This window comes from Coturnix japonica, chromosome Z (assembly GCF_001577835.2).
Source record: "Coturnix japonica isolate 7356 chromosome Z, Coturnix japonica 2.1, whole genome shotgun sequence".
In the NCBI taxonomy this organism is placed as follows: Eukaryota; Metazoa; Chordata; class Aves; order Galliformes; family Phasianidae; genus Coturnix; species Coturnix japonica.
Genome location: NC_029547.1, coordinates 23,474,160 through 23,487,522, shown reverse-complemented (window position 1 = coordinate 23,487,522; position 13,363 = coordinate 23,474,160). Strand labels below are relative to the sequence as shown.

At 41.1% G+C, this 13,363-nt stretch overlaps 1 protein-coding gene across 3 annotated transcripts in view; it reads right to left on the bottom strand.

Annotated features, from left to right (window-relative positions):
* KANK1 (KN motif and ankyrin repeat domains 1) overlaps positions 1 to 13,363 on the bottom strand; it is a 106,741-nt gene that overhangs the window by 71,027 nt on the left and 22,351 nt on the right. For all 3 annotated transcript variants that reach the window (XM_015848884.2, XM_015848883.2, XM_015848885.2), the window contains exon 2: positions 7,929 to 8,063. The gene's annotated coding sequence lies outside the window, so the exon portion shown is untranslated. The remainder of the gene's footprint in view (positions 1 to 7,928; positions 8,064 to 13,363) is intronic.

The window sequence follows — 13,363 nt, the reverse complement described above, 5'->3', positions numbered from 1 at the left end:
AGAAAACACCTTCCCCTCCTTTCCACAATTTTTAATTTGGTCAGAACGTGCAATAATCCATCCTTCCCCAACGGCAGATTTAAAATGAGATGTCTTGCCACCCTTCTGCATTTGGCATGAGAACTGTTTTTCCTTTTGGGAATCATGGCCAGACTCCAACATCTCTGAAAATATATTTTCCACCCACCCTTTTGAAGGTATTCAGTAGCTTGAAAATTGGTTTGGGAAAAAAGAAAATCAGAAAGACAGAATTACCTACTCACTTTTCAGAAAATTAACACAGAGGTTTCAGAGAATGTTATAAGCCCAATGGCTATTAGTCAGTTCTAATACTGAACCTTTTGCATGTTGCTGTGCATATGCTCCCCTTTTCTGTCCTCCAGGAGGAACTAGCAGAGCAACACACCACAGTGGAAGACGCTACTGAAGAATGGAGCCAGAGCCTCAAGTGCATGGTGACCTGGCTACACTCTGCTGTGACAACTCCTAAGCCCCTGTGCTTAAATCTGTCTGGCATGCATATGACATTGTTAACATCTGGAATTTCACACAGATATTTGCGAAGCAACAGTGCGTATCTGGTTCCCTGTGCAGCCTTTGTTATCACGGAAAACATGTTTTAACACTGCAGCCAAGGTCTCTCATCAGCTGCCACTGTTTGACAGCAAGGCAGCAAAAGATGTCAGAAAGCAGACAAAGCATGTAAAGCAGGCAGTGGAAGCTGGAACACAGCTCACTTAAGTAACTTTTGATTTCACCACAGAGAAAATCACACTTCCATCTCAGGAGCTCAGGTAATGACTCCATATAAATTGTACTTATTTCAAAATTATTGAGGAAAATCTTCCTTAAGCACCACAACACACTAAGCCCTATCATTACCGATGTTCTCTTAACATGGGAGTTGTCCATCCTCAAAAATCTATTCCATATTTAGCTTTACTTTCCAGCACTGCCTTCCTTGTAAAGGTATTGCAGAGACCCATCCAAAACACAGCATAAACAGAGCAACATAAATAAAGTCTGCACTGACAGCACAATATTCCAGGTGTACAAGAATATCCTGGATTAAACTAGAAATAAGATGAGTAAAGAACCTTGAAGAACAGCTGAGGATTATGCCGGATCCAGAACTTATTTACTCATTTTCCATTTGAAAGCAAACTGCAGCAACTAAAAAGTAGATCATGCTTCAGATACTTAATTTGCAGTGAGGCAACTCATAACTGCTTATTCAATTATCTTGTAATTAGTTGGAGGAGCAACCATTCTCTCAAACAACACAGCTCAGTTTCTATCTACACAGCACTTTTCCTGCTACTTCTAACCACGTTTGTTTATACCGCATACAGCTTAGCCATGTTTGCATTAATGCATACTGGGAAAATCTGTGCAACCATTCTAGCACACCTCATTAAAAGTAGCATGAAAAGGAGGAGAGGTGAGGGAAGAGGAGGCAAAGGACAGGAGAGCACCCAGAGGTTGTACGTGCTACATAGCAGATGGATAAAGCTCCCTGGTGTATTGTTGAATCTCCTGTCAGTAAGGTTGTTGGGAGAAGAGGGCTGAGAACTGCTTTGACCTCCACAAAAGGAAAGGGCTCACCAACTTCACCACAAGAATGTAGCTTCTAGAAGGACAGAGCACAGTTAGTTACAAGGTCATTAGGCATTAGTTAGTTAGTTAGGTCATTAGGCAAGGACGTAGCTCCACTTACAGCAAGTTCTGCAGAAAATTCACTGTTCGCAGAGCTGAAAGTTAGTTTGGGCTAAGTATTTACTGAAGTTACTGAAGGTTCTTAGTAAGAATCAGTTTGCATCACTGCAGGACTACTTTGAGCAGGTAACAGCATTACTACCACAATAACTCCCTAAAATAAGCAGGCAATTCATCATCCTTCAAATTTAGTAGAGGGGAATGCAACTTATAAAGAAAAAGAACAGATTTTGTGGGTGTACTTGTGAGACACAAGACACCCTATCCACCTGTCAGGAGGAGCTGGTGCTTGGACTGCTGACAAGCACTGATCCTACCCAGGGATTCTTGTGGTGGTGTGGCAACAAGCTGCTCCGCTGCAGGCTTAAAACTGGGAGGCAACCAGGGCACAAGGCAGCTTCACTGCAACCAAGACAGGTTTTGCAGTACTGATCAAGCCTGAAAGAGATTGATGAAATCTGTCCTACCCAAACAAGTTTTATGCATCTTTTTGTACCAAGAGAAAGGAGAATGGAAAGAGCAGGTGCTTTCCCCCTTGTCTTAGAGCACGCAGCAACTTGTCATAGACAGAGCACTCAGTGCTACACCTGGGTGGGGATGGATGCGACCACACAGGTTTTACCCTCCCACCCCATGCTTTCAAAAGTGGAACTTTGACTCAGTGCCTTTCAAAAAACAAACAAACTAAAATAACTGAAGTATCTTCAATTCCTATATACTAGACATAAAAAAAGTCAGTATCCTGTATTTTGATGTAGCTGGAAAGGAACTAGCAGTACCAGATGAAAAAAATAAACAATAATAAGAAAAATCGGGAAGTGTTTTAGAAGCATTCAAGTGCCCAATTGCTTGTATTTGCTGTAGAATTAAATCAACTTTGTACCAGTACAGAATTCTTAGTTGCCTGCATTGTGCCCGAGTTACAGACACTTCATGCATTGGATGAAATCAATGGATTCGATCAGAAAACCTGTGGAAAACCTCGTGTTCCCCTTCCTTCTAAGTAAGCCACAAAATTTGTGATCTTTGTCGTCAAAACTATCTACTTTAAGTTGTTGATGTTTTTGCTTAAATCCTCACAGACCCATCACCTCCTGAAGATAAACAACTTTGTATTATTACTGAATGAGTTAGATTTATAAAGTCAGTAAGAATTCTGCATTTTAATCATTTGCATTTCATCTACCCCACAATTTCCACCAGAAAATAAACTTGGTGAGGTACTGATGTAAATCCCTCCCTAGCAGGACTCTCTAGATCATGTTAGGCCATCCCTCTGTTAATATTTCTTGCCTCCTTTTTGATATGACACGACCAGCTTAATTACTTTGCTATTTAAAACTTCCCATCTTTCAAGGCTGCAAAAACAGAGAAAGCTAAATTAATGCATAGCAGTTCCCTGCAGAATAAAGCACAGCAAACATTAGCATAGCTCCTAAAGATCACATATATGTGCACTATGCTATCTTAACATCCCATGTGGAAAAAAAAAAAATATTTATTTGTACACAGAGGTTTTGAACGCTTCTGCCGAAGAATATGCACTCAGACAAAAAGAGCAAAGTAAGGCACTATTCAAAATATTTTTTCCCCCACAAATTGTACATCCTTACAGTGATTTGGGAATAATAATCTGTGGGAAACTAACACTGCAGAAATTATAGCATAAAAAGAAGCTTCAGTGTTATTTGCTGGAAAGGCAGACTTTGAAAGATTTGCCAACAAGTTCCTTTTTTTATTTATTTTATCACTACTTTATTTATTTATTAACTGCTGGTCTGTTGAACAGCTCATTGTATGTTTGTTCAACTACAGGCAAAGAATCATTCAGTTTACAGCACAGCTACATATGTAAATCAAGTTCTGTAGACACCCTGCTCATCTTAGGTGTCGGCAGGGAAAAACAACTTGAAAAATGAGATTTTCTATAGACTCTGAATGAATACTGGAATTACAGAGTGCACCTGGCTCACAGTAAAGCATTTTCTTCATGCATGTGTCAAATCACGCGTATTAAAGGATTCATTTATTTTTGAAGTTTACTGTGACACCTTGTGCTGCCTTTTGTACTTCTGACTATCACAACAATTTTAAGAAGTTCTATCCCCTGCACACAGTCACACTTCTGCCTTTCTAGCTTTCCCAAGCACTGAACTTGTTTCTTCTCCATGGATACATTTCTATTGTATTTACTTGCATCAGAGAAATGTCGCAAGCCAACAAATTGACACAAGGTTCCCATGCCAGGAAGACTTCTTTATTGCTGAGATGATCATTATGTGTATCTGCATCATCTTGTGTATCCCTATCTTGTGCATCCTATGGTATTCTTCTAAGCAAGCCTTTTACATTCTTTGATGTGCATTCAGTACACTTGAACTAACAATCCATTGGCTAGAAAGCAAGTAAATTCCATAACAAGCAGAGAGCTTATCTTATATGTAGGTACAGAACACCCCTGTTTATTCAGACCTTCTGCCTCACTTCCAGAGCCTCATTATCAGAGAGTAGACATTTGATGAGGCCAAACTGACTTCTCCATCTCCCACAGAGAAAAAGCAAACTTCCCCACCCACACAAATCAAGATTCAAGAGCAAATTCAGAGCTGAAAATGAAGAGACATTTTACAGCCAACAGGGGGAAAAAAAAAAGTATCTTAAATCAGCCAGCTGTTGCACTAACAACATCAAGTAAAGGAATTGTGGAGCTCATTCTACCCTTTATCAATAATGCATGGCTGCGCACAGACAATTTATAGCTGTTTTCCATAACTAGGTATTGTGTAGTACTAAATTAAGTCTACAAAATTCAAGGACAGTCCACCCACACAGCTACTGTAAGCTAGCCAGGCCACTCTGAATAAACATTTTAAAGGCATAAAGTGAGTTTTATTAGCATGCTGAACCACAGCTCTCAGTGGACAAAGCATCTCCTTTAGAAAAGTAGAAGTACATTTAGCAGAAAGTGAGATCAGTTGCTCTTATGCCTTACATATAAATAACTTAAAAGGTTAGGCACATGCAACAACTCAAAACCCTGAATTTATTTAGATTAAAACCTGAAGCAAGAGAAGAATTTATTTTCAGTACTAGAATTTGATTACCAGTCACCAGAAATAGTAAGGCTGGGGCTGAACTGCTCAATTCCTGATAACAAAAGAGCTAATAAAAAAAAGATGGTTCTGACTGTTTACATTTAGATAGCCCTGAAGTTAATAGATTTTTTTTTTATCCCTTACATGTCATAAATCAGAAAAGCACATGCAAAGCTTTCACCAGCATAAAGAACTAGTTATCGCCCCCAAGTTTCCTCATTATATTTACAGCATCAGTAGACAAACTGGAAGTGGGGATCCTCAGTAGGTATCTTTAGGCAAAAGATGATACAGTACAATCCAGTTATGTTCAGTCAGTCCTATGCCTTCATGCCACAGCAGTTTCAGCACATAACTGAATCACACTGTATATCTGAAACACAAGCATTAAAGCACTCTGAGCACAAGATCTGGACTACAACAGCAAAGGGATGCTGCCACAAAGTCAGAGCATCCAGGCTCCATGCAGGCTCTGCTAAAGTGGTCATTATGGAGGTCACTTTTCATCTTGGCTTCCAGTACCCAGTCAGGTGCACAGCACAGATGGCAGCTTCACAAAGAGGTGGGTTTGGGTCACACTGCAAGCTTCCACTGCTGTTTCTGCTACCCATCATCTTCCTAGAAACATTAGCAAGGATATCTGGGATGGTCTTCATACAAGCAATGATCTGCTTCAGACAGGAACCCATGGGTCTCTCCAGGTAGCTGGTGTGATAAGATTATGTTCCTGCCTGGAAGACACTCTGTGTGGGAGGGTGAAGAGTGTAATACAGCAGAGCTGGGCTGTGTGACTGGTTTGAGGCACACAGAGCACAGCCAAAGCTATGAGCAGGAGGGATGTAAGGGACAGTACTTGAGCCACATCTGTTACCAGCAAATCATGTGGGTATGTCTGGCTGAATAAGAGATGTGACTGAATTTGTGGGCTTGGAGAGGGCGACAACTGATCAATGACAGCTATTTTTCCCAAACTGAATTTTCTAACACAGGTCCATACTTTTATGTAACAAAAATCTAACTTCACCTACAATAAGTATGCTTTCTCACAGCTCAAAGACCTCTGGAGCTAACCAGAGCTTCATTAATCATTGTGAAAGTGATTTAACTGCTCCAGTGAGCCCAGAACATTCTGGAAGCAAGGAGTTAGGATTTACTAAGCTTCAATACAACCTGTACCACAGCAACAAATGACTCCATGCTTGCTGAAGTTGCTCCTATATCGTACCCCTGTGAAAGTACAACGTCTGCTCTCTACAGGCAGGAACTACCCCGGACTACATTGTACAAGACCTAGTCACATCTGTTATTAAGTCTGTTTTCCTTATGAACAAGTTGAAATGAAAAAAGCTACACTTAAGCTAAGGAAGGTAGCTGCTGGATATTTTTACTTAAACCTGCCAGAAAAAGAAACCACAAGGCTTTCATCATTTAGTAGGTTGAGGTCCTGCTGTGAAAAACAAGAGTGCTAATTTGAGTCTGAGAAGACCAGAGTGAAATAAAATTCTTGTTTAAATAAAGGCTGCAAGCCCTAGGATTGAAAAATCCTGGACAATCTCAGTTAGGTAACCTCGGCTTTGTAAAAGTTATTTTTATGAAGCTTGCTTTTTCTCCCCATTACCCACACAAGATTGTGGAATTCATCACAGTTCGGAGAAACACCAGATGCCATCAATACACACTATATGGGGGACGCTGACTTACAACTCAGAGATTAAGATCCCTGCTAGTATGCCAGAGCAGCAGAGCATCTGTACGGACCTGAGATGGACAACTTGCTGTCACAGCCCTGCAACAAGAGCTGAAACTGGAGGACGCTGCTCCTTAGCCATGATGTTGCATCCCATCATTCCTAAGGAGGAGCCAGGAAGTCAAGTCACTGCTACTTTGGCTCTACTACAGCCAACAAAATTTCCTTGGTCCACATACCACCACACATACCCTTCCACATGCCCCCCCCCAACCAGGCTGTGGATAACTCATATGTCTCCATCCTGCACAAGGTGGCAGGTCAGGGGGGGAGCAATGCCATCCAACACATCCCCCACCCCTGTGCGCAGAAGGTTGTGCTTGGCTGTGTGTGCACCTCTCCACAGCCCAGGCATGGCCGTGGCACACAGCCACACAGGAACTGGGACAATCCTTGGTGTAGTGACAGGTTTCCTTATTTAGCCTTTTCTAAGGAGCTTCCTCTCTCTGCCAGCTACTGAACTACTGTGGGACCTAGAGGCAGTTATTTGATGAGAGAAAAGACTAGATTCACTTTAAGAGTCTTTCCTAAAGAAAACTAGGAGTAAGAGCCCAGAACTGGTATGAAAGGAGCTAGCCCAAGGTCACAGCACACTACGGTGTATGCAACAAAGAGGGAGACTGTAACTCCTTAAAGTAAATAAGAAGTCAGAGATCACTCCAGAAAACAGCTACACATGAGGGAACCCAGGGGCTCAGTAGCAAAGAGGCCCTTTATGAAGCAATTGCTCTCTTGGCTTGGCTTACCACAAGCTTAATTCAAACACAGCCCTTCCTTACTCAGATGCTTATGCAGTAGGAAGATTGTGTTGTGCATATGGTGAGCACAAATACACAAGTACATATGGTGAGCAGAAAATACAGATATGAACCTGAACAGACAGGTGCAAAATACAGGCATGTATAAATTAATGAAAGCAACAACAGTGCAGCACCTCTAGTTAGAGTAGAATTGTCACTTAAGTCAGCTGTAGTTCTATAGTTTCATTTGGTTTTTACAGTCTTTGCTTTTTCTTAACCAAATTTTTATTGGAGAAGAACATGACACCCCTCAGCAACAGAAGACTAAATCTTTTCACTACTAAAACTTTATTAAAAGTAGGTAAAGCATTAAGGCATGCTAATGGAAGGGTATATGTATAAACAGAGCTGGTCATCCAGGGATTGATCACTACATCATTTTTTAGCTTACTAAGGTGTTATTTTATCCATACAGGCAAATACTGACAGTCTGTTCCAGTGCTACACACAATACAGACATAACAGTAGGGTTTACTGTGGAGCTACAGATGGGACTGGGACAGTCCATGAGATCATATCTTCATATTTATCATCTTCCCTCCTTCCCCAGCAAAAGAAGTCACATCTTACCTTAAAATGCTGTAACAGAAATGCCAGTCCTCTGCTTTTCTTCAGGCCTTTCTGAACATCAGAAATAAATGCAGAAGATTCAGCTAGTTCAATACTTCAGCATCTAACAGAACATTCAGGAACCTGAAAGTCACCCTACAAGATGAGAAATGAAAAGCAAGTAGTCATTATACATGTTGGGCAATATATCACATGCTTAAAGCTGCAAATGCCTGGTAAAGCCATGCTGCTGAACAAGAACAAAATTAACCTTTCATATTTGTGACTGTTCTGTCATTTTTGGCTTCCAAGATGTAGTGCACACAAGCAGTATTTTGGATACCACACCCTAAAAATAAAGCACATGTCTTGCAAAAGACATCACTCTGTAGTGCTTTCCCAGTTTAAATCCTCTTTGTTCAAACAACAGTCCATGTGAATGCACAGAAACAAAGCTTGGAGACAACATGATACACCAGCCATGTCAGTTAGGGAAACGCAGCACTGCACACAATGGTAACCCAGTTCTAACTTGAACTGGGAAATGCAGAAGTCCATTTGAGCTAAGCAGTAATACCATATAATTTAGGATGTCTCTGCATATGAAAGACATGGAAGCACTTTATATACTGCAGTAAAGGAAGAGATGACTGTCCCATTTCTGAGCGTCCTTTATTAGAATTCTTATCTTACAGGGATTTGTACATACTTCCAATGGTTACAGAGTAAAGATGCTTAGTCTGCAGTTAACTTCATGCCTGCACCACTCTCTGGAATGTTCTCCCATTGCAGTTCAGATAAGACATTCTGCCTACAAGGGTTAGACAATTTATTCTTGACTTCCAACTCACTTGGCCTGTTTTAACTCAAAAACAAATAAACCAGCTTCCCAAAACCACAGGTGCAGAGACACCAAGGCCCCTGTTCGGGCACTGATACATCCCACCATGCAATATTCACAGGTATGGTGGTCCAAGGCAGCACTGAAGACTCACCACATGCAAATGCTGACAGTCACACAATGCTGTGAGGACATCTGATAGCTACCAAGTGATGAGACAAGAAAACAATCTCTGTCTAGTGTGGCTTCAAGTGTCCTGAAGATTCCCCACCACCTCCACCCAAATGACACTTACCATGCAGTTTTAATCGCATGTTTCTTTAAAGTTTTGGTATGAGAACACAAGAAACCAATCTTTGACCCAATCTTGTAAAACTACAGAAGTATAAGCTTAATGGAATACAAAATAACTATTAAGGAAGGCACAACTGAACCCTAGTGACTGTGAGAATGAAGAACTTCCCACTGTGAGAAAAGAACGTGTGAAATCATTTAAGAAGCCTGAATGTGTACAGGTCCATAAGATCTGATGAGATGCATCTGAGGGTTCTGAGGAATTAATTTGCATTAATTTGTTATGCCATTATCCCTCATATTTGAAAAGCTGTGGCAGTCTGATGGCCAGAAAAGGAAAAACAACCAATTTTTAATAAAGGAGAAAAAGGTAATGGAGCAGATTCTCCTGGCTCTGCACAGAACAAAGAAGCAATCTGTGACCGCCAACATGACTTCACCATGGACAAATAACACTTGCAGTTTCGTGGCCTCCCACAACAGAGTTGCAGCATTGGTGGAGAGTTGATAGAGGAAGAGCAACTGGAATTATCCACCTGGATTTGTACAAAGCCTGTCTCCTGCATGAGAGGCTGAAGTGCTTGAGGATAGGCTGGATGGAGCCACGACCTACTTGCTCTAGTGGAAGGTGTCCCTGTCCAAGGCAGAGGGCAGGAACTATATGGTCTTTAGGGTCCCTTCCAACCCAATGAAATCTACGGTTTTCTATCAGTTTTGTAGAAAACAAAAACAATATCACAGAGTCCTATAAGAGCCTCAGTTTGATACCTTGAGATTTCAGCCTTCATCTTCAAGACATTCAATCACAGTTACACATCCAGCCTGATGTTTCAAAAAAACTGTCTCTCAAATATCTGTTACCATGCCCAGAGTGTTATGTGCCCACAACATGATGTTGAGATTGTTCACATATTACTCATGCGTCAGTTTTGCCTCAAAATATTTTCTCTTTGGCTGTCCTCCCACAGCCATCATATCTATATCAGGTCAATCTGTACCAGGTAGTCTGTGTAATTCCAGATGAAGCAGGTTTTTATGCCAACATCTGGAGCAGATCAGTTTGACAGCAAAACTACGTGGCAATAAAAGCCAGGACTAGGACATGGCTCCAGCTTCAAGATGAACAAGTGACAACCTTGAGAATCACACCTCCCAGAGATGCAGACTGAGAAAGAGAATCAGGAATCCTTCAGGACTAAATATGTGATAAATCTTATCTCATCTTTCATGCCAGATGGGGGGAAAAAAAGTGCTTCGGTTTTGCCTTTTAGCCCAAACAATCACAACAAATGCAATCATTTGACTTCTACACATCCAAACCCCACCAAAACAAAAAATGTGCTGCACACCCATTTTCCCTTAAGGACAGAATAAACCACACCTAACAGGTGTTAATCAAAACATGAAACATTAGAAAAGCATTCTGACACAATGGAGATTTAAAAATATATGTGCAGCACTGCAAACATGATTTGAATCTGTATAGAATAGATTTATGTCTCCTGTATCAAAAAGTAATTGTTCTTCTAAAGTGCCTTGCAGATGGCAATTTAAATGCAACCCCAGGAAGAGAACTGACTTAACTGATTAGCACAACTGAGTGCTAAGTAGAGGCAAAGAAAAGCAGAAATGAGAACTGACAAAGAAAAACAATTAAGCAGAGATATTACGTATGCCAAGAGGAGCAAGTCTGCTGATAAAGTTGTCATCTTTACAGGAAGCTCTACCCTTGAGAATACTTCACAATTAAACAAAGCTAACAGATTCTGCAAACTTGCACAGACAACTCTTCTCAGAACATCTGTGTATTTCACAGCTTGACAAGTTCTCCGCAGGTTGGTAACACACGTGCTCAATCTTCTCTTTTCCATTTTAATATTGTTCAACACCTCTGCCCACATGCACCTCCCTCCAGCAGACCTCCAGATTCTCCTACCTGAAGAGGAATGTAGGATGGTCTAGAATAACACCAGCCCCCTCAACTGCAGACACACCTGGATAACACATTGAGATATGCCTTAGATATTGTGTCAGATACTCTAAGTTAATTAAAGATGCACTGCATAGCATGGAACGGGTAATCACACTCTTGATTGAGAATAAACATTTTGAAATCAGTTTATATAATCAGTTTATATTTGAAGGTGGCATTTCCCAAGGTAAAGACACTGTCTCCTATTGAATTTATGTGGTATTGTTGGACAGAAAGCTACCACGTATCTAAAAGCAACATTCAATTTTGGTATACTTCACTGGCATAAGACCTCCTAATAAGGAGATAAGTAAGGTCTTCATCTGCATGGCACAAATCACTAAGCTAATTAATCTTGGAGACACCAATTAATCTGGGAAGGCTGCCATAATAACATGACTACACTGATGCCTTGGGTATCTCCCCTTGTCAACATATCATGCTATTTGATCAAACACACCTCCAGGCACTGTCATACACATAAAAGAGGAGTCTCACACCAAGGATGAGCCCCCACTGAAGGGCATTTCCTCTCAGAAGATGCCACAAAGGTCTCAAAAAAATCCATAGTAGGCAACACCAAGCTATACATTACATTAATTCTTGCCAAATAGAAAAATAATTGGTCTATATCATGGAAGAAGTTGGGCTATGAGGAGGAAGGCCACAAGAGGGTGTATTTATGGACAGACTTCTTGGCCTCAGCACTGAAGTTTCAGGGCAGTCCTCAGAGGCCAGCTGTAACAGTGGTAACAGTATGCCAGTCCTTCAGCTACAGCCATTCACTCCACGACTATTCAGTTCCTCATCTCAAGAACAAGGAGGTATGTTCGTACGTGCTTGTGTAAGTGTTCACAAGCTAGTATGTTCCAAATAGCAGATAAAGGAGCCACTGTAGTTGTTACTGCATTAAAAAACCTAGTGTTGCCAAACTCCACAGCTTTCCTTTTAACATTATGGTGATAAAACAAGTCTTGGGCTAAAGCCAAAACCACCTTATCTGCTATAACTGATGCCTCCGGTTGGAACAGAGATCAGCTCTTCACATACTGCAAATGGACTTTGAACTTTTTGTGACTTGTTAAAACATACCATAAGGAATAACATGCTTGGTAGCAGCTTGAAGCACTTGTTCCAATAGGAACTGGTTTCTGAACAACCAGAAAGCAAGAGGAAAGAGGAACATCCAGCACATAATACAACCCGCAACAGAACATAGCCAGCCCAGTAGCGCAGAATGGATATACAAAGGTCATTTACTGTGGCACAAAGTCAGAAACGTGTTTTACTGCTCATCTGAACACAAGCAGTTTCAGCGTCTGAACAGCCATTGACCCATATCTCACTCCTCAATCCACAGCTAAAACCAGACTTTTCCTGGCCGATACTAAGTCTAGGACTGGAAGGATGGCCTCTCTCAAACTAAGCACACTTTCTGCAAAGGCATGAATTTATGCATGAGTTACTTTAGAAACAGGACTCATATTGCTGGTAAATGGGATATGCGAGCTAGAACCTGGCGGGCAGGACTGGCTTCTCACATTTCAATTAGTTTGCACAGGTAGAGGTCGCAGTGCCTGAAAGGACAGCTTCACCTTGGTCCTTGGTTTGCACTGTATCTAACTGAAACCTTCAAGATACACAGAGAAAGTGAAGAAAGTGATCGGTTTGAACAAGCAAAAGCACAGGGACAACTGTTAGTCTCAAAAAGTGCCCCGCTCTCCTACTGCACAAAACCACATGAGACACATCAAACTTTTGAGCTCTTTGCTTTTATCAGACAGGACAAGCATCCAAAACCAGCAGATCTAGCACTGTCAAGTACCAGTCCTACATGACTGGAAAAATCATTGTTGGAAAACAACAATCGTTAGTTTACTAGAAATCAAATAACATTTGATAAGTATGTATTAGAGTAGCAGTACTCACACATGCACGCAAAGTGTATCAGCTAATGTCAAAAAAACAGCTTTGGCTACATCATCACACTTTAAAAGGGTCAGTTTTCTCTCCACATGCATTTAATGTACATGTATGACAGAGACAACAGAAAAGCTGCCTCTTTGGAAAGATCTAGGGTTTGGGCTCTTTTATCCAAAGGCTGAAAATTTGCAGATGATACACAGTAACACTTTGGTAAAGTGTTTGGTCTTTGCTGGTCTCCAACCAACAAAACAGGTCCAGATTAAGTAGTACAACCCACGTGCATAGATGTGCTGAGACTTATTATCAGTAGCTGACATTTAAGATCAGGTTGACTTGCTGCTCACCCAATCCTCGGACCAGATCATGTCCTGCTGCAAGCACCTTCCCCAGGTAAAAAAGCAGAATTTATCTTGGATTTTCTGT